We start from the raw sequence: 22,196 nt of genomic DNA on the forward strand, positions 1-22,196 counted from the left end.
CTTGTTTACTAAAGGTATAGGTTCGGTGTCGAAAATTTATCATACGCTTTTTATGTTTTTGTATTACGGTATTGTTGATTATTATTTCTCGCTAGCAGTTGCATTAGTAGTGTGTAGTGTTTATAATAACAATACTATTGGAATATTTTCAAAAGTTACTGACGTACTATTTCTTTCATACTACTTTTTAATAGTTGAAATATTGTTAATTTTATGCGGCGATGTAGAGAAAAATCCGGGACCAAATACATTTGATTCGTGTTTATCTGTTTTTCATCAAAATATCCGTAGCATTAGAAGTAAGTTTGATTATATTAAGACAAATTTTTCTTGATTATGATATTGTCTTTTTTACAGAAAGTAAATTGTCATTTGATATTCCAAACGACTCCTTAAATCTAGATGGTTTCGATAAGATGTACCGTAAAGATAACACCGCCCATTCTGGTGGTCTTTTAATTTACGTGTCCTCTGACATTTACTCAAAAAGAATTTTAGAATTAGAAGTTATTTTACCTGAATCTATTTGGCTGGAAATTAAAACGGAATTTAAAACGTATTTACTCTGTAATTTATACAGGCCACCCAAAGCAAGCGTTGAAATTTGGGATATGATTAATATTAGTATGGAAAATGCACTAGAAACTTGTAATAACATTATTTTAGTTGGCGACTTAAATGAGGACCAACTTAATTAATTCAAACAATAACAAATTGCGTAATATACTTCTTTTAAATAATATGGAAAATGTTATAACTGAAGCCACTAGAATTACTCCTTACTCGCAAACTCTATTAGATCCTATTGGAATGTCGTCTTCTTTAGAATGTTTATTCTCGGGTGTTTATAATACAGACAAGTTAATCAGTTACCATTTTGGAACATTTGCCTATATTAGAACAAGAAATCAAATTAATGATCCTTTTAAAAGACGAGTCTGGAACTATAAAAGAGCGAATTTCGAACAACTTAATGAAAAGATTCAAAACACTGACTGGTCATTTCTGACACTCACTGATATTAATACTGCAACAAAACAATTTACAGCTAAGTTTTTAAATTTGGCAAAAACGTGTATTCCTACCACTATGGCAACTATCCGTCCAAAAGATAAACCTTGGTACGATTCTGAAATTAGGAAAACCACTAAAAGACGAAATAAACAAAAACGAAAAGCTATTTCTACCAGAAAATACGAAGATTGGGTCGGATATAAAACTTTAAGAAATAAGGTTAATAACATGATAAAGCATGCTAAAAAAGAGTTCTTTAATAATATCGAATTTACTTTGAGTGATTGTAGTTCAACGAATCCGCGTCAATATTGGAAACTGGTTCAATTATTAGTCAAAGAAAATTCCCCAAATTGTAAATGTATGCCCCCATTAATAAAAGATGATAATTCCCTAGCATTTTCTGATAAAGACAAGGCCAATACACTTAATGATTGTTTCGTATCTATTTCAACTATTGATGACTCTAATACCTCTTTACCACCTCTAGTAAATAAGACGAAAAAACGCTCGATAGTTTCAGCATTACCAATCAAGATATTATTGACGTTCTTTCAAATCTTATTATTAATAAGGCAAGTGGACCTGATGAAATAAGCCATCGTATGTTAAAGGAGACTCGTTTTACTATTTGTGAACCCCTGAAAATATTATTCAACATGTCTGTCAATCTTAATATGTACCCAGATAGCTGGAAAACTGCAAATGTTATGCCCTTATTTAAAAAGGGTGATTGCTCAATGCCGTAAAATTATCGACCAGTTTTACTTATTAGTTGTATTGGTGAAGTTATGGAACGAATTATGTTTAAGTATATCTATAACTATTTTCATGAAAATAATCTAATCTATAAAAATCAGTCAGGTTTCCTACCTGGACATTCTACAGTGTATCAATTAATTGACATTTACAATCAAATTTGCAAAGCGTTTGATGACAAGAAATCGACTTGCATCGTTTTTTGTGATATTAGTAAAGCCTTTGATCGTGTATGGCATAAGGGTTTGATTTTCAAATTAAAACAATATGGAATTACAGACAATATTCTTAAATGGATGTCTAGTTACTTAACAAGTCGAAAACAAAAAGTATTCGTTGGATCTACTTTTTCTGAGGAAAGAATCATTAATGCCGGCGTGCCACAGGGCTCATTACTTGGACCTCGAGATCTACTTTTTCTTATTTACGTGAACGATATTGCAGATTCTCTGTCTAGTGTAACACGTTTATTTGCCGACGATAGTTCATTATCAGTTAGTTCTAATAATATTAACCATATCGAATCAACATTAAATGACGACCTTAATATATTATCAAAATGGGCAAAACAATGGCTTGTTAAATTTAATCCGACTAAAACAGAAGTATTATTTCTCTCTCTTACTAGACAAAACGTGAACGTACCTTCACTTTTCTTTGATAATACACGCTTAACGTTTGTTGACAACCATAAACACTTGGGTATTACATTTAGTAAAGATGGTTCGTGGCATGAACATATTACAAATATAGCATCTTCCGCCACAAAAGTTTTAGGATCTATGCGAATGTTAAAGTTTAAGCTTAAACGGAAAACTTTGAATCAAATATATATATATTTATCTTATCTTAGACCAATTATTGAATATGCATCTATTGTTTGGGATAGCTGCACCGTTTATGAAAAAGATCTTTTAGACAAAATTCAGTATGACGCTGCACGAATTGTAACTGGCTTAACAAGATCTGTATCAATAGAACGTTTACTAAAAGAAATAGGGTGGGTTTCATTATCAGACAGAAGAAACATGCAGAAATTAATTTTGGTATATAAATATAGCCGTGGAGAATTACCCTGTTATCTGTCTGAACTTTTTCCAAATACCGTTTTAGAAGTAAATACATACAATTTGAGAAACAATTCTGACTATGCTACTATGGCACGCCGGCTTGAAATCTATGCTAAATCTACAATACCTTCATCTATCAAACTTATTTTACAACCACTTACGTGATAATCAAAAATGTGACTGTGGATATACCATAGAGGATGCAGAACACTATTTTTTCAAATGTCCGTTATTTCATCAACAGCGCCACCAATTATTCATTAATAACCGCCCATATCATCCTTTAAGTGTAAAGAAACTGCTGTTTGGAATTGATAACTTGTCGCCTGAAGATAATGACATTATTTTTGGGCATGTTCAAAAATATATAAAGAATACCAGAGACATAGATAACATGTTATCTATGTCTCTGAGAATACGAATCGTTTTAGAACTTAATATATCTTAATGATAATTAAATATAACTCCATGTTTCTATTTTTAATGCTGGTCCAGTAACGGAAATGGAGGCGAAACCTGTTTTATTTTTTTTCAGAGGAAAGGTGAACAGAAGTTTGGATGTTTTTAGAATGTGTGTTTTTTTGTTGTTTTTTCTTCTTTTTTTTCTCTCATAATATTGTCATCTAAATACTTTAATATCAATATATATATATAGAAACAAACTGTAAATATTGCTCTGATGATGCGCAAATAACATATATTTTCTTGTTTCTTCGCCTAACACATTAATTACGTAAACAAGTTTTGTATCTTTATAATGAACATTTTGTTATTTAAACTTGCCTGGGAAGGGCCTTCATTAATGTTGGTAAAACTTGTGGCCCAACCCATTTGCTTCAAACTGTTAACATACATGTTTCCTTATCCGTATTTATTGTATTCTGTTTTGTATTAATGTAATCTTTATGTTACATGTACATGTTTCAAGCAATAAAATATGATTAAATCAAAAAGATACATTTAAAAAATCCTGAGAGATGAATATTTATTCAATTTCCGGTCGAATTGTATCAACGCTTCAACCAAATATCTTGTAAAAGATATCCCACGCAGTGGCTGGAACAGGGAAGAGATACAAGTGATGATAACGTTCGTTCAGCGAAGGTTAAATTTTCTCTCGGTCACAACACTTTGAAAAAAAATCGAAAAGCGATAGTGAAAACAAAACACCTGTACAAACATGGACGTTCGAAGCTCAAAACAGCAAACACAGCATTGCAACGAATTAAGTAACAATTGGAAAAATAATATAAGCAAAAGATTTTTTAAAGTGACCTTTATAATGGACAAATAACTGACCTAGTTCACCGGTGAATATCAATCCATTGCGAAAATTGCACGTGGAAAATTTGTGATAACTTCTACACCGGAAGTGAGTGGCTGTTCACGGGGATTTCGTGTTACACGTGTTTATTGTGTATAAAATGATTCACTTTTACTTAAGATATTTAACTTCAATCAGGTGCTGACACAAGCAGGAAACGCACTCAAATAAGAAACATTACTTATGACGTCAGGCGCAAAAGTATTTTTGAGAATTAAGGAATTACTTATGCCAGCATCTCGTAGGTAAGCATCAACTTACGATAATTGAAGCTTAAGAAACGTCAATAAAAGCACCAACAGTTAAGGTGTTAGAAGACGGATATCATAACAATATCAGAGAAGAAGAGTCGAACTTAGATTCAATTGCTGAGCTTGAAGAGTTGTGCCAATTATGAACGGCGTATAAAAGTACTATTTAATTTATATCAATGTTTGAAACAACAACAAGAGATATTCGTAAGACATGAATGTCTCTCTCGTCAGCATGTCGGAAGTTGCATGCAATTACTCGGAAACCATTTGGCATACAACGTTAAAGATCCTGTTACTCAATTTTTTATGGTTTTATATCATAAATATGATGCTAAAATGAAAATTTATCAATATTGTAAGTTCCAAAAAGCGTTATTTGTAAAGATATTAACGAATTTACATTTCATGTTAATATAAGGAGGTAATTAGAAATCTATTTTCGATAAAGTCTAAGCCAAATTGTCAATAAAAAATGAATACATATATTTAAATGATTACTTAAAATGCGCATTAACATTTTAACAACGTCCGGGATGATCCGGGAACATCCGGCATTCGACCCCGGATGGAATATAAAATATAAGATATAACAAGGGTGGTCCTGGGAAGTTTAGCTTTGCCGGCTTCATCCTTAGCTCTGCCGGGAACGACCGGGGTTCCCGGATCATCCCGGACGTTGCCGGCAGAGTTATGGATGTACTCCGGTTGTTTCTGGATCTCCCCGGACGACTACCGGGGATCTGCCAGGATGTGAGACTGTAGCTTTAAGTACAACATACAGGATGTTTAAAGTGACATTGACAACGACCAAAAATTCAAAAGAGCTCCTCTACTGCCCAAAACCAATGCATCTGTCAAAAAGTTATTGGCCAAAAACCGTTTCGACAGTCTATGTCAATGTGACTTTGACCTTTGACACTGCGACCCCAAAATCAGTTGGAGTCATTCAGTGTTAAAGAGCAATGCACCTGTGAAAATTATGGGCAGAGGGCTTATGGGTTGTCGAGAACCATGGAACCATTGGTCGGAACCATTTTTACAACTAGAACTATCACTAAATGTGATTAATACCCCACAAGACTGCTTTGGAAATGAGGATGTTACTAGTAACAGAATACCTTGTAAAAGAATTGAAATATAGAGTTATGGTTGTGGGCAATTAAAGATAGTTGTGGTTCTTGTATGTTGCATTTCCTTTCAATGTGGTTGGCCATTGATGAAGTTTTATTCAATTGCTCTGTAATAAGTCCAGAAAAACAAGGAAAATGAACAAAGGGCAATAACTCTATAAATACTGAAGATGGAGTTATAGTACTTGTGCACTGCACTACTTCTTATTGTCCTTGACAACTGTATGAAGTTGTATTGAATTCCAACCAGTACGTTTTCAAGTTATGCTCTGGACAAGGAAAAGGAACAAAGGGCAATAACTCTGTAATTAGTCAAGATGGAGTTATATGGTTTTGTGCACTACACTTCCTCTCAATGTGCTTAAACATTGAATGAAGTTATATTGAATTCCAACCATTAGTCTTCAAGTTATGCTCCGGACAATAAAAGCAATGGAAAAGTAACAAAGGGCAATGACTCTGTAATTAGTCAAGATGGAGTTATGGTTTATGTGCACTGCACTTCCCCTTATTGTGCTTGACCATTGTATGAAGTTGTTTTGAATTCCAACCAGTAGTTTTCATGTCATGCTCTGGACAAGGAAAAGTAACAAAGGGCAGTAACTCTTTAATAAGTCAAGATGGAGTTATGGTTCTTGAGCAATGCACTTCCTCTCAATGTGCTTGACCATTGTATGAAGTTATAATGAATTCAAACAATTAGTATTCAAGTTATGGTCCGGACAAAAGAAAGCAATGGAAAAGTAACAAAGGGCAATAACTCTGTAATTACTTTAGATAGAATTATGGTTCTTGTGCACTGCACTTCCCCTTATTGTGTTTGACAATTGTATGAAGTTGTTTTTAACTCCAACCAGTAGTTTTCAAGTTATGCCCCGGACAAGGAAAAGTAACAAAGGGCAATAACTCTGTAATTAGTCAAGATAGAGTTATGGTTCTTGTGCACTGCACTTCCTCTTAATGTGCTTGACCATTGTATGAAGTTATAATGAATTCCAACAATTAGTCTTCAAGTTATAGTACGGACAAAAGAAAGCAATGGAAAAGTAACAAAGGGCAATAACTCTGTAATTACTTGAGATAGAGTTATGGTTCTTGTGCACTGCACTTCCCCTTATTGTGTTTGACAATTGTATTAAGTTGTTTTTAATTCCAACCAGTAGTTTTCAAGTTATGGCCCGGACAAGGAAAAGTAACAAAGGGCAATAACTCTGTAATTAGTCAAGATAGAGTTTTGGTTCTTGTGCACTGCACTTCCTCTCAATGTGCTTGAGCATTGTATGTAGTTATATTAAATTTCAACCATTAGTCTTCAAGTTATGCTCCAGACAAGGAAAATGCAACGGACGCTTGAACCGACCGACCACCGGGCGACACCTATATACCCCCCCCCCCCCTCCAAACTTCGTTTTTGGGGGTATAAAAATGGATTATTCTACCTAGAACTTGGACCCATTGACCCCAAAATCGATAAGGATTATCTACTGACCAAGACCAATGCACTTGTGAAGTATAAGGCCGATGATTCATGGGTTGTCCATTTATTGTTCGGAAACCGTTTTGACATACGAGGTCAATTTAACCTTTGACCCCAAAATCAGTAGGGGTCATCCGCGCTGGCCAAGACCAATGCACCTAAGGAGTTTTATGGCCAAAAGCCCATGTGTTGTCGAGATATTTTAACATACAAGGTCAATGTGACGTTGACGTTTGAGCTCAAAATCAACACGGCAATCTGTTGGCCAAGACCAATGCTTATGGTAATACAATGTGATCAAGTGATTGGTTGTTGGGAAAAATAACTGTTGAAATATTAAATTAACATGGTGCCGGAGTTATCTGCTCTCCAGCCTGTATGAAAAGCTCTAGATTGAGCCTTACTTTTCCAATTCTTATTTGGTCCAAATTAAAAGTTATTCAGAACGTACGTTACTTTACATAATGACATAAGACAAAGCTTGACTATTATACATATACAGGGTCAGGGGAATTGAGTTTCCAACTATTTTTCATATTATTTCTATCTATCAATACTGCTTCACATCTCAATAGTGCCAAACAGACGATATGAAACAAGTGAAAGATTATGGTAAAACTTGGAGAAATATATTCCAGAAAGAGGTGTTAAATATATTTAAAACGATGAAACAAGAGGGTTGGTATTGGCCCAAAAACACTCACCTGAGTAAAAGCAGTGAAAACTAGTGCTAATTACAAGAATTTGAAAAATGTTGGTCACTAGACAATACTTCATCAAAATATGTTTTTTTCAATTTATACAAAGTCCTCATTTCATACCTGTACATCAAAAACAAGAAAATAGGTCACTAAGTCAATATTTATGTCAGCTGTTATCAGACTTCAACTATACACCTGAAACTATGCACATAGTCAAATGTCATATTGTACGTGAGGAAAGCAGGTCACTGGATCAAAATCTAGGTCAGCTAATATAAAAGTTCAATTTTACATCTTTAACTGTAAATTTCATCGCTGTATAGCTAAGGACAATAAAGTAGGCCACTTTGTCAAATTATCTAGGTCAGCTGATATCAAAGTTCAATTTAACATCTTAAACTGTGCACATAGTTCAAATTTCATAGCTGTACATCAATGGGCAAGAAAGTATGTCAAATCATCATATTATACGGGTCAGCTGATATCAAAGTTGAATTTTACATCTTGAACTGTCCACATGGTCCAAATGTCATAGCTTTAGGAAAAATAAGATTTTTTTATTAATTTGATGGTCAATTTAAGGTCACATCTAAATAACCCAATATGTTTGTTTGGCCACTAGTCTTGTTTTGTCCAAATATACATTAAATCCGTACTTAAATAAGAAAAAAATAAAATAAAAATTCAGTAATTTGACCTTGATGGTCAAGGTCATTTAAAGCTCAATGTCAAGGTCAGTTCAACCTTTTCTAAAGGTCTTGTTTGTACAAGTATGAAGATAATCCATTCATTACTTACCAAGTTACAGTCAATTATGTGTGAAAATTCTATAATTTTACCTTCAAGGTCAATGTAATTACATGAGCCAAGGTCAATTTGAGTTTGATATACAACCTGGCCTAAAATATGTTATGTCTAAATATTAAAGGAATCCATTAATAAACAAAAGGGCCATAATGGCTCTAGATCGCTCACCTGACCAATCAAACTCGTCTGAGCAATTACCTAGGCAAAGCTCCTGACCAAGCTTGAGGTTGATTGAGGCAAAACTGCGACCACTAGAGTGTTAACAAGGTTTTTCCATATTTAAGCAGTGCGACCTAGTTTTTGACCCATGGTGACCCATATTTGAACTTGACCTAGAAATCATCAACAAAAAAAAACAAACTTACAGACCAATTTCTCCAATAGCTCCTGTGACCTAGTTTTTTTATCTGCGATTACCCATGTTCAAACTCATATGAGCATTTACCTAGATAAGCATCCTGACCAAGTTTAATGATGGTTGAGGCAAAAATGTGACAAGGTTTTTCCATATTTGGGCAGTGTGGCCTAGTTTTTGACCTCAGGAGACCCATATTCAAACTTGACCTAGAAATCATCAAAACAAACTTTCAGACCAATTTCAAGGATATTTTTGGATCAATAGAGTAGCCACTAGTGTGTTAATAAGATTTTTCTATTTTAAGCTCCTGTGACCTAGTTTTTCATTCGAGATGATCCCTGTTAAAACTCATCAAAGCAATTAATAAGAAAATAATCCTGACCCAGTATGATGATGATTGAGGCAAAAATGTGACAAGGGTGTTAACAAGATTTTTCCATATTTGAGCGGTGTGACCTAGTTTATGACCCCAGGTGACCCATATTCGAATTTGAGCTAGAAATCATCAAAACAAACTTTCAGACCAATTTCCAGGATATTTGGATCAATATAGTAGCCACTTGTGTTAACAAGATTTTTCTATTAATAGCTTCTGTGACCTAGTTTTTTATAAGGTGACCAAAGTTCGAACCCCTCTGAGCAATAACCTAGACAAACATCATGACCAAGTTTGATGATGATTGAGGCAAAAATGTGACCACTAAAGTGTTAACAAACAATTTTATTGTGGACGGACGACGGACATTCAACGATCCTAAAAGCTCACCCTGAGCTAGCTCAGGTGAGCTAATAACAAAGTTATAGCTAGTTACAGAAACAAAAAAGAGATTTTCATTAATTTAACCTTGATGGCTATGGTCAATTAAAGGTCAATGTTACATCTAAATTGTTCAATATATTTGTTTGGTAACAAGTCTTGTTTTGTCCAAATATAAATCAAATCCGTACATAAATAACAAAATTATGGCAACCAAAATTCAATAATTTGACCTTGCAGGTCAGGGTAATTTAAAGCTCAAGGTCAGTCAGTTCAATCTTTGTTTTGTCAAAGTATGAAAATAATCCAATGATTAATTACATAGAAACAGTCAATTAAAGTAAAAATCAGATAAAATTCAATAATTTAACCTTCAAGGTCAAAGTTATTATGAGCCAAGGTCAATTTGAGTTTAATATACATGGAGGTCTTATCCTTAAGAATGTTGAGCCGTAATATGAAGGTAATGGGAATGCCGCCATGACTGTAACAATATCTTTGAAAAAAGTTGAACTAGAAAAACACTATGAAATTTTACTAAATTAATTCTGGGTTCTTAATTTATGTAAACATTACCTTATAAAACTTAAAATTCAACATTTTTACCATTAAAAGTCAAAATGGGGCTTCATAAAAGCAAAAAATATATAGGCATCTCAATTTACCATACATTTACAGTGTTTCATAATATTCTAAAGTTGTGAATTTAAATAAATCTTTAAATACTCAAAAAGGGAACTTCCACTGATGAGTGGCATTAAATTATGATGACTGGCAAAGTTAAGATATTATAAAACTCCAAGTTGTCCCTAAAAATTGAAACGACAAAAATGCGTATAAAAGAGGCCTGTGTAGGAGGTGTAAGGACAATATAAGACTATTAACACATTGGTTTTCTTTCAAAAAACAAAAAAAAAACAAGAGCCATGTCAACATGGCCATCCCCCGCCGAATGTGTTTGCTCATTGGAAGAATGTATATGTAGTAGAACAGAATAATTTCATTTTAAGAGGTCTTTTGGTAATGAAAACTGATGGCTATAGTGATTACAGATTTGAAACCTATGTGAATACTGATGGCTGAAAATAACAAAGGGCAATAACTGAAAAATAATGCAGGGTAGGTTATCATTCTTGTGTGCTGCATCCCTCCTCAGTAAAATCTATCCACCTATGAAGTTTCAAGTTGATACCTCAAATACTTTTTGAGAAAAAAATTGAATTGAAATATTAAGTATGAAAAATAACAAAGGGCAATTACTCAAAAATTATAAAAGGTAGAGTTATCATTCTTGTGCAGTGCACACCTCCTGAGTGAGATCTATGCACCTATGAAGTTTCATTTTGATATCTCAAAGGCTTTTTGAGTTATGCTCTGGACAAAAATTAATTTTGAAAAATAACAAAGGGCAATAACTCAAAAATTATGAAAGGTAGAGTTATCATTCATGTGCACTGCACACCTCCTGAGTGAGATCTATGCACCTATGAAGTTTCATGTTAATATCTCATAGGCTTTTGGAGTTATGCTCTGGACAAAAATCAATTTTGAAAAATAACAAAGGGCAATAACTCAAAAATCATGCAAGGTAGAGTTATCATTCTTGTGCACTGCACTCCTCCTCAATGAGGTCTATCCACATATAACATTCCTCCTCAATAAGATCTATCCACCTATGACATTTCATGTTGATATCTCAAACACTTTTTGAGTTATGCTCCACTCAGGTGAAAAATTAGGTATGAAAAATAACAAAGGGCAATAACTCAAAAATTATGAAAGGTAGAGTTATCATTCATGTGCACTGCACACCTCCTGAGTGAGATCTATGCACCTATGAAGTTTCATGTTAATATCTCATAGGCTTTTGGAGTTATGCTCTGGACAAAAATCAATTTTGAAAAATAACAAAGGGCAATAACTCAAAAATAATGCAAGGTAGAGTTATCATTCTTGTGCACTGCACTCCTCCTCAATGAGGTCTATCCACATATAACATTCCTCTTCAATAAGATCTATCCACCTATGACATTTCATGTTGATATTTCAAACACTTTTTGAGTTATGCTCCACTCAGGTGAAAAATTAGGTATGAAAAATAACAAAGGGCAATAACTCAAAAATTATGAAAGGTAGAGTTATCATTCATGTGCACTGCACACCTCCTGAGTGAGATCTATGCACCTATGAAGTTTCATGTTAATATCTCATAGGCTTTTGGAGTTATGCTCTGGACAAAAATCAATTTTGAAAAATAACAAAGGGCAATAACTCAAAAATCATGCAAGGTAGAGTTATCATTCTTGTGCACTGCACTCCTCCTCAATGAGGTCTATCCACATATAACATTCCTCCTCAATAAGATCTATCCACCTATGACATTTCAATGATATCTCAAACACTTTTTGAGTTATGCTCCACTCAGGTGAAAAATTAGGTATGAAAAATAACAAAGGGCAATAACTCAAAAATTATGAAAGGTAGAGTTATCATTCATGTGCACTGCACACCTCCTGAGTGAGATCTATGCACCTATGAAGTTTCATGTTAATATCTCATAGGCTTTTGGAGTTATGCTCTGGACAAAAATCAATTTTGAAAAATAACAAAGGGCAATAACTCAAATATCTTGCAAGGTAGAGTTATCATTCTTGTGCACTGCACTCCTCCTCAATGAGGTCTATCCACCTATGAAGTTTCAAGTTGATAACTCAAATACTTTTAGAGATATGCTCCGGACAAAAATGTCGGACGGAAGGACGGCCGGTCGGACGGACGGAGACTATTTCTATATCCCCCGCCGAAAATTTTCGGCGGGGGCTAATAAAGTTATTACAGATTCACTCTTCATGATATAACCATGATGCAATATCAACTTTAATTATCTCCATATCATGTTCCCTTTTCTGGTTATAGTTTTCAATTTGCATATCTTTGTAATAAAACAACAACAAAAAACTGTTTCGACTTCATTAAAATATACTTTGTTTGAAAACAACCCTTTTTGATATAAAAATATATTATTATTCAATATTGTCTGCTAAGATCATGTAATAATCTATCTTAAAAAATTCATCAAGATCCTCAATATTTGCACATAAGCAGAACAGATTATTCCTAGGTGAGACCAGTTCATGAAATGAAATAGTTAACAAGAAATAATCAAAATACTTTAAACAATACAAAAGTCCCCTACCTGTGAGTTAGAACCTCAGATACATTCACAATTTCGGGTCATTGGCCATTTAATTATGCCATTGTGGAAGACATGAATGAACTTAAATCTTTGAAGTTCTTAGTTTGTCTGTATCATAGTAATATGTTAAGTTTTCCGCCTAGTAAGGAAATTATGTTTATACAACAGATAATTAAACAAGAGATCTAATTTTCTTGGAATGAATATGTATAACTTATGTTTCGACTTTACTCTTAATTTTAAGTAAATTTGTCAGAAAAGTTCCAAGTTCTTTAAAATTAATGTGATCTCAGACGACAGTTTTTAAGGATTGCAGACAGACAGATGGACTGACTGTCAGATGGACTGATCCCTGATTGTAATCAGAATATAACATTTTTAAAAGCAAAATTCTTAAACTAAAGAGGAGATAACTCTTGAAATAAAGATGCTAGACTGATGAACATTGCCATACATGTGAGTGATGACAAAGAACAATTATCTTAACTTTAAAGTATTGATACCTTTATACTAACAAAGAAGAAAAGTGGGAATTTTTTTCTTCTTCAAATATACCATTGATATCAACACAATAAAGAAGAAAATTAAAAAAATATAGAACAATTTTCAAATGAATTTCAAGTTCAAAATGAAAATAATCATGAAACCCCAGGCGCTTGACTTAATTTAATCTGACATACATGTATAATGTATAGGTGTTGATAATGAATAATGTAATTTAAATTTGAAGCAAATCCATGAAGAAAATTTAAAGAAAGTCAAAGAATGGATAAGGAAATATTCAAAGGAGGAGATAATTCTGGAAATGTGGATGCTAGATTTATAAACCTTGTAAAATCATTATGAATGTTTTTGTGTGGGAGTTTGAAGTATGAAGTAATCCTTTAAGAAATGAAGAAGTTTGAGTAAAAAATAATTTTGTGCAAAAAATTTAAGGGGGACAAAATTCTGGGCAGTGCACGTGCATCTTCTCACACATGATTTCAGTGATAATAACAAACGTATATTTGAAGATTGAAGTAGATACACTAAAAATAAAGAAATTATAAAAAACAAAAACAAAAAGAACCCAGTTTTTTCATGAAAAGTTCAAGTGGGGTAATTCTGATAATTTTGGTGCCAGAGATGTGAAATTTGTCACATATGACATGATTGATGATCAATAGAATTTATTAGAAGTAAATTATACCTTAAGAAATAAAGAATTTGTAGTGAAAAAGATTTTACTGTGTAAAAACTTTAGTCAGAAATCTGGATGCGGTTGCCGACACTGGGCGAGTAGGACAGCTCCTAATATTTTCCTTATTGTCAAACTTAAAATGATGTGTATAATCTCCATACTGGGGTCCTACATATTTACCGGACAATCAGTTTACCGGACAAAAGCTATTACTGCTGAATATTGCTTTATTTTTTGCTTCGGTTAAATAATCATACATTCTGAATTGTACACGAACTTTCTATTTCAAAGTAAATAACAACAAAACCACTCTCAGGTAAATATTGTTGATTCAGTTCTTTATCTACTAACATGCCCTTTTGTTGACTAGTTATTTCATGACTTGGTCGTGCGGGGGAATAATCTGTTCTGCGCAGGCCCAAATATGGAGACCCTTAATTTTTTTTTTAGATAGGTTTTACTTTTAATTCTTTTCAAAGTTACCTCAAGAGACAATCGTAACATATTTAAATGATAAAAGTAATTTTAAATTTAGTTTAAACAGTATCTCGTTGTTGTCTTTTACAAAGAAGTGTAAATTAAAAAACATTTAAGGAAACGTGTAACGCCCATGGGAGGAAATTCTACATGAAATGTAAATGAAATTGATTTTATTGCTTTCGTAACATGCTACATGATGACCAAAAGGAAACTGTATGACAAAGAACAGAAGAACAGAATTCCATTTGAATATTAAAATGTTTCATAGGTTAAAGAATCATGAAGGATCTATACGTTAATTGACTTAATAGTGTTATTTTCATTTACACCCTATATATTGGCCTCTTCATAACAGGCATGGCTGCCGTGTCTATTTCTAGTGACATACTGGGCTTTTCATATATCTTAACATTGTCATTCAATATTGGTAGTTTCCTTGCTGGTTATCTAAAGATTAATTTCAATTCACGACTTTAAAAAAATTGAAACACAATGTCCGGTAAATTGAGTTGTTTACACTATTTTTTTCCTCTTATAATGCCCTACTTTAAAGACACATTTCTACGGTCAAATGTTTAATTTTACTTTTGATAAAGAAATGTTTACGTGCATTCAGAACCCAAAATTATTTGGGCAAAATTCCATTCTTTTTTATTATTTGAAATAAAAGTTACAGATAAAAAACTTCATATTTTGTCCGGTAATATGAAGGACCCCAGTACTGGCATCTATTCACCTATCAAGTTTTTTATTTTATTTTCAGTACTTTTTTTCGAGTATCACAAATATTGTTATATTTGCCATATTTTAAGTCTATTTGTTGCCATAGCAACTAAATTTTTCAGTATTTGCTTAACCCTTTCTCTCATGAGCATATTGTGAAAAATGGCCGTTTTCACTGAAAAGCCTCCTGTTACAAGAACAAACTGCTATGAAACTATGAAAAATGCTTCAATACTAATCAAACTTGGCACAAATGTTGACTGGACCATTCCCTTTGTAACGACATGCTCAGTCTTAAATATCCTGTTACCATGGCAACGAGAGGACATCTCAAATTTGCCAAAAATCACTATTTTGCCTAGATTTTTTCCATCAAAATTTATTTCAAAGTGCTGCAACTTCTCAGGGGATTGAGATAGAGTCAAAGGCTTTTCAGCGTTGGTTACACGTTACCTAATGATCGACCTGGGGTCATTTTTAGCCTCTCACAAGTCCAAAATTATCTTGGCGATGAGGGGGACTCCGCCCCCCTTCAAACCCGCAAAACAGAAGGGGGCACATCCCCCTTCTGGCAACCCCCTGATGTATCTTTTGGATGGGGGCGGCGCCGAAAAAGTGCTCACTTTTTTTAGCAACATTTCTCAAACGAAAGCATGTGTTTGGAGCCCAAATAGGACATTTTTTCACTATTTCAGGCCTAAAAAAGGGGGGGGGTCGAAAGTGCGTTGTTTCGCGTATATATGAGGTAAAGGGTTAACAAAAATGATGAAAAACTTTGGAATCACCCAAAATCAGGTTTTTCTATGTTAACATGTGGTCTTTTGCCTAATTTTGGTGAAAAATTGTTGTTTTGTAACATTTATAATTTTTTTAGTTAACCCTTTCCAACATGAGCATATTGTGAAAAATGGCCGTTTTCACTGAAAAGCCTCCTGTTACAAGTTCAAACTGCTATGAAACTATGAAAAATGCTTCAATTCTAATCAAACTTGGCACAAATGTTGACTGGACCATTCCCTTTGTAACGACATGCTCAGTCTTAAATTTCCTGTTACCATGGCAACGAGGGGACATCTCAAAATTGCCAAAAATCACTATTTTGCCTCGATTTTTTCCATCAAAATTTATTTCAAAGTGCTGCAACTTCTCAAGGGATTGAGATAGAATCAAAGGCTTTTCAGCGTTGGTTACACGTTACCTTATGATCGACCTGGGGAAATTTTTAGCCTCTCACAAGTCCAAAATTATCTTGGCGATGAGGGGGACTCCGCCCCCCTTCAAACCCGCAAAACAGAAGGGGGGCACATCCCCCTTCTGGTAACCCCCTGATGTATCTTTTGGATGGGGGCGGCGCCGAAAAAGTGCTCAATTTTTTTAGCAACATTTCTCAAACGAAAACATGTGTTTGGAGCCCAAATAGGACATTTTTCACTATTTAAGGCCTGAAAAAAAGGGGGGGGTCGAAAGTGCGTTGTTTCGCGTATATATGAGGTAAAGGGTTAACAAAAAATGATGAAAAACTTTGGAATCACCCAAAATCTAGTTTTTCTATGTTAACATGTGGTCTTTCGCCTAATTTTGGTGAAAAATTGTTGTTTTGTAACATTTATAAATTTTTTAGTTAACCCTTTCCCTCATGAGCATATTGTGAAAAATGGCCGTTTTCACTGAAAAGCCTCCTGTTACAAGTTCAAACTTCTATGAAACTATGAAAAATGCTTCAATACTTTTCAAACTTGGCACAAATGTTGACTGGACCATTCCCTTTGTAATGACATGCTCAGTCTTAAATTTCCTGTTACCATGGCAACGAGGGGACATCTCAAAATTGCCAAAAATCACTATTTTGCCTCGATTTTTTCCATCAAAATTTATTTCAAAGTGCTGCAACTTCTCAAGGGATTGAGATAGAGTCAAAGGCTTTTCAGAGTTGGTTACACGTTACCTTATGATCGACCTTGGGTCATTTTTAGCCTCTCACAAGTTCAAAATTTTCTTGGCAATGAGGGGGACTCCGCCCCCCTTCAAACCCGCCAAACAGAAGGGGGCACATCCCCCTTCTGGCAACCCCCTGATGTATCTTTTGGATGGGGGCGGCACCGAAAAAGTGCTCACTTTTTTTAGCAACATTTATCAAACGAAAACGTGTTTGGAGCCCAAATAGGACACTTTTTCACTATTTCAGGCCTAAAAAAGGAGGGGTCGAAAGTGCGTTGTTTCGCGTTTATATGAGGCAAAGGGTTAATCTACCGATTGTCATCTACCTATATTACAAGATTCATAAAATATTTTCAGTACTTTTAAGTTTCTGCGATCCAGTTTTGTGGACGCCAACGGAGAGACCAATGTAAATTGTGAGACTGACCTACAAAATGGTACTTATGTGAAATTTCTTTAAATCTTTTTAGTCATTTTAGCCACACAATGCCTACAAAAAGAAAAAAAGTAAAAACGGAATGAAAAGGATCAAAGAAAATATACCATAACCTATTGTTCTCCTAGTCACACAAGAACCTGTGTCCTCTATGTTTGTGCAGACAGACACACAGAGGGACAGACAGACGAAGGGTAAACATATTAGTCCCCTCCAGTTAAACTAACTAGAACTCGAGTCGGATGTGTCGCCTTGTGAACAATATATCTGTCACTTAGGCATTTTCTTCTGACACACTGATCTTACAATGTACATGTACATTTAACTTAAATGGCATTTGAACTGATTGTAACATTGTTAGTCATCAGGATGAATAAAACTTTTATATTATCCAAAAAAAATACCATGGAAAAGTTTTACACGGACAGATCAAATGGAGTACTCTTTGATGGATTCTTAAGCACTGCACTGAGGTCAATGAAAAAAGCTAACATACTAAATTTGGAGTCAATCAAACTTATAGTGGCCAAAAGCCTATTAAGTAAGAAAATTGACAAAGGGCAATAATTAAAAAATTATGAAGTGCAGTCAGTACAAGTTCTTGTGCACTGCACTTCTTCTCAATGAGATCAATCATCCTATGAAAGTTCAAGTCAAAAGCTTTTAATAAAGTGTAGGAGAAATGGCCCGACAAAAATTAAGTATGAAAATTAACAAAGGGCAATAACTCAAAAAATAAGATGTGCAGAGTACCGGTTCTTGTGCCTGCACTTCTTCTTAATGAGATCTATCATCCTATGAAGTTTCATTTAGTCCATAATTTTTCAAGGCGACCCAACAAAAGGGGATGTAAGTAAATAAAGAAGTGAATCAACAATATTTACCCAACAACTGTTATTTACTTGGAAACAGAAAGCGTCTTTGTGATTCAAACCAGATATTAAAACCAAATAACTTTGGAATCAAAACAAAAATAAAGTGCTATGCCACAGGAATGAATTTTGTCCAGTAAATAGATTGTCTGGTAAGTATGAAGGATCCCAGTATTTTATATGACAGAACATAAATTAAAAGATAACAAGATTACAAAAAGCAGTTATAAATATCTTTATAATTGAAAATAATCATGATCAATGGTGAATGATAATCATTTAACAACTCATTTTAAAACATAGCACATTCTTCAAACAAACATAAATGATATGTGAGGCTAGATACAATGGATTGATTTGAAGATTTAAATCATACATTTAACATACCACAAAAGTATGACTCTAATCACAAAACTGGTTAATAAATCATGGTACTATTATCTATGTGAGACAAAATGATAAAAGCTAATATTTCATAATTTATGAGTATTATCATGTGATTGCTTTCAATCAAATTTTCATGTAAACAATATTTTTTAAGTGCTAAATATGTTATAATTTATTAATGTCACAGAAATTGAAAAATATGTCTTTGAAAATGGTATGGTCCCATCATCCTTTCGGGTCTTCTGGAGTGTTCTAACACAGTAGATTTCTTTATTATCTTTTGAAGCAGTATACAATGTTCATTCTGCATTGAAGTGTAATCCCTTGGTGTAGTGTAATTCCTTGGTGTAGTTAAGTGTCATTTCTAATTAATCATTTCTAATGGTGTTTCATATGTATATATGATGAATGTAACATTAATCACACAAAGAGAATGTTAAATCTTTGGACATTTTGGACTGGATGGTGTCCTATTTTATCACATGATGTCCTCTTATAATACACTTTCTCCCACACAGGTGACATTTTTGCAACTGTCAGCAATTTCCACGTATTCTAACATTTACTCTGGTTAACATTTGTTCATATGGCTATGGAATGTTCACAATAAAAGATATAAAATCCCTAAGGAAATATATGTACATCCTTCACAGATAGTGATACTCCCCCTGTATAATATTGCATACAAATTTTAGTTATCCTTGTCGTTTTCTTGCGTAATAACCTAAACAAGCACATATTCCAAGTATTCCTATTATGAGTCCCAATACTAAGGCGATAGCATCACCAGCGTCAAACGCCGCTACGCCCGGGATTAAGGAACAGAAAATTACAAAAATTAGCTGAACAATCGACATGTTGTCGGCCATCTTGACAAGTCATATGTATCACGTGGTGTGTCATATGATCTAAGAATAAATGGGTTTGCTTGATGATAATTTTCAAATAAGTTCTCTACTATTTTTCTCCATAAGTTTATGGCGAGTGTTCTCTGCACTTACCTCATTATACCACGGATTTATGTAATATAAATCCGTGATAATACCAATCGCTCAAAATGTATGGGTAACCCTTAGCTTATTTTTCGTTCATTATGGTTTTGCTAGGCTCTGCCGAGTTTCCGCTTTAAACAGTTACCCGAGATTTAGATATTATCCTGTCTGTACCGACAGCCAGTATTTGATTCTTTTCCTTGCATATTAAATATCAATTATTTTCGAAACAGAAATTACGAAAACTGATATTTTCATTACGCACTTTTTTCTTATAGTAGCGTATGAACTTACAAACTTCATTCAGAACGGTAAAATGACATCATATCCTTAGAACTCAATCATAAAAGGCGCTCAGCAATGACATCACTATTTTTACACTAGGATGTAAGACAGGGTTTCCTAGCACCGGTGTAAACGTGCCGGTGATAATCCTGACTGATATGCAAGAAATTTATATATAATATTTTAGACAAAGTTAATGTATGGTATATTAATTGTATGTTACTTAAATCATTTGAAAATTCCACATAGCTATCTGCTTATGTCATAATTATTATAACAGACTTATTTTCTAACATAATTTATATTGAATATCTAGAGAAAAATGCTTGTTTCAGCACATCACGTGTGGTCGGATCACAGACTGAAAAGTTTTGATAAGATTTTTATCTTGTTGACGTCATCAATTTTTAAATGGCGTCACAAATTTATATTCATAACGAAAATTAGTTTTAAAATTTACGATTTTTTTGTTAAAATTTTGCAAAGGTTCTAGTCGCATTGATTTGACATAATATATGTTTAATCTTGTTATTCATATAATGCCATATCCATATATTAAAAAAACATTTTTATCTCATATATACGTGCCGATTTTGCGGCTCCGAAAAATGGTATTGCACGGCCATGCATATATTTTGACGTGACATCATTTGTGTTGTAAAGACGCGCTATATGTTAGCGTTACACTATAGACATGTCAATGAAAAATGATTCATTTGCACTTTAAACAGACTTTTTTCTGGGTATGTGATAACAAGAATATTATATTCGTGTGAGTACATTACAGAATTTATTGAACTCGTTGAATAAAAATTAATGATAGTTTGGTCACCAGAGGCTCGCGAAATATAATTTGATTCAACTTGTTCAATAAATTCAGTACTGAACATACGCTCATTCAATATTCTCTATAAATTGTTATTGTCTATAACAATAAAACGAAAATTTAATCATTTTTTTTATCTTCTTTTTAATATACAGTATGGACATTAATCATATTACACGAATAACAAGATTAAACATATTAAACGTCAAATCAATGCGACTAAAACCTTTGAAATTTAGCAGATAGTGTGCAAATATTGATGTGCTTCCAATACAGTTTATGACAGGGTGTATTCCTGTCGAAATATTCATTCAATCAAAAAATATGTTTTTGTCGACGCAGGCAGCTGGCATAAATTTGAAATGATACCGTGTGTCTCAAAGGTGTGGCGAGAAAGCTAAAACAGGATGTCACGGTTTGAGTTTCAACCTTTAAATTCAGTTATCTTTATTTTCAGTAATTTTGAACATGTTATTTTCAAATGCAGTTCTGTTTTTATAACACAAAATAAATTTTGTTCTGTTTTTTAATTGTATACTGCAGTTTTGAGACAGTCGTTTTGTATGTTAATAAAATGTCAGGAATCACTTTTTTCTCCTAGCAGGGGAGAATGTCACGTGTCGATTTATTTGTTAGTTATGTGCACGGTTTGGTCATAAGACGCGGGGAAATTATACTTAATGTCCGCGCATGCGTCGATTTTCGTTTGTTATCGTTACGTCTGTTATCGTCTGCTGTTTTATTGGATCGGATGGTTCCGTAACGTACGCTGATGTGAGATCATGGAGTGACATGGTTTGTAATTAATGAAATCGCGGATTTATATAAATCCGTGATGAAATGAACCGTATATATAAAAACGACACATATCATACAATTTTAATGGCTTTATTGATAATTTCGTATAATGGTGATACAGGCTGCCGAAGATTAATGACAAATCACAAAGACACTTACTAAATAATAAATACTCTTTGACACAAAATATGCAGCTCTACATATATTTAATAATTTATTCCGGTTAAGATAGCTAACTGCATGTAGGAGGCTACAAAGAAATCATTCTAAATTCATTCTTCCCCTTTCACTTTCTCAATCTTATTCTCTTTATTATTTTCTATATACACTTAGATTTTTTTAATTAGAAAAATAGAATTAAAATTCTATGTAGTGTCTTTTATAACGGAATGAAATGTTCGATAATTTTTATTTTTTATTATAAGAGAAATC

This window comes from Ruditapes philippinarum, unplaced genomic scaffold, assembly GCF_026571515.1.
Source record: "Ruditapes philippinarum isolate M1 unplaced genomic scaffold, ASM2657151v2 ctg5439_1_1_1_1, whole genome shotgun sequence".
NCBI classification, from domain to species: Eukaryota; Metazoa; Mollusca; class Bivalvia; order Venerida; family Veneridae; genus Ruditapes; species Ruditapes philippinarum.